Below are 489 nucleotides of genomic sequence, written 5' to 3'. Positions count from 1 at the left end.
CAAAAAAAAAAAAAAAAAAAAAAAAAGAAAAGAAAGAAAGAAAGAAAGAAAAGATCAGTATTATTAAAATGGTCATACTGCCAAAAAATTACAGATTTGCTATTTTTATCAAACTACCAAAAATATTTCTTAACAGAATGAAAAAAACAAAACAACAAATTTTACAATTGTGGAACGAAAAAAGGGCCCAAATAGCCAAGCCAATCATAACCGAAAAGAACAAAGCTGAAGTCATTACATTACCTGAATTCAAACTGTACTACAGGGTACAGTAAACAAAGCAACATGGTACTGGTACAAAAACAAACTCATAGACCAACACAACAGACAGCCCATAATAATGCCACACACTCACAACCATCTAGTCTTTGGCAAAGTTAACAAGAGGAATCTGGAGAGAATTCCCTATTTAACAAATGATACTGGAATACCTAGCTAGCACTATGTAGAAGATTGAAACTGGACCCTTTCATTACACTATATACAAAA

Source organism: Theropithecus gelada, unplaced genomic scaffold (genome assembly GCF_003255815.1).
Source record: "Theropithecus gelada isolate Dixy unplaced genomic scaffold, Tgel_1.0 HiC_scaffold_16142, whole genome shotgun sequence".
NCBI classification, from domain to species: Eukaryota; Metazoa; Chordata; class Mammalia; order Primates; family Cercopithecidae; genus Theropithecus; species Theropithecus gelada.
Note: the sequence above shows the minus strand (reverse complement) of the source record.